This window comes from Apis dorsata, unplaced genomic scaffold (assembly GCF_000469605.1).
Source record: "Apis dorsata unplaced genomic scaffold, Apis dorsata 1.3 scaffold_772, whole genome shotgun sequence".
Lineage (NCBI taxonomy): Eukaryota > Metazoa > Arthropoda > Insecta > Hymenoptera > Apidae > Apis > Apis dorsata.
This window is the reverse complement of record NW_006263920.1, coordinates 19,831-20,241: the sequence shown is the minus strand read 5'-3', so window position 1 is coordinate 20,241 and position 411 is coordinate 19,831. Positions and strand designations below refer to the sequence as shown.

The following is a 411-nucleotide window of genomic DNA, read 5'->3' as shown; positions in this document are numbered from 1 at the left end:
CTTTTTTTTTTTTCCCCTTCGTTTCGCTTTTTTCTCTCTCTCCCCTCTCCCTCCCATGTTGTGGCATCTTCTTGCCAGTGCCATGTAACATATCTCACGCGCGCACTTCGTTTCTCCCTTGACTTTTTTTTCGTTCCTTCTTTTTCTTTTCTTCTTCTTCTTCTTCTTCTTCTTCCTCCTCCTCCTCCTTCTCCTCTTTCTCTTCCATTTCGTGTTCATTTTTGTGTTCACGTTCGCGTTTGATTTACTTCGTGGCGTGATCGGTGGATTCGATCGGCGTTCCTTTCGCTCCACTCTCGTCGCGTTCTAACGATCTTCTCGTTGGATGATCGATTAGGTGAGATATATAGGTCGGTAACGAAGAAACTTTTATCACGGGTGGGACCAATTTCTATTTTGCGCGGGAACTCG

At 45.3% G+C, this 411-nt stretch overlaps 1 long non-coding RNA gene across 3 annotated transcripts in view; it reads left to right on the top strand.

Moving 5' to 3' along the window:
- Window positions 1-411, top strand: part of LOC116186486 — an 18,893-nt gene that overhangs the window by 1,532 nt on the left and 16,950 nt on the right. The window lies entirely within an intron of this gene.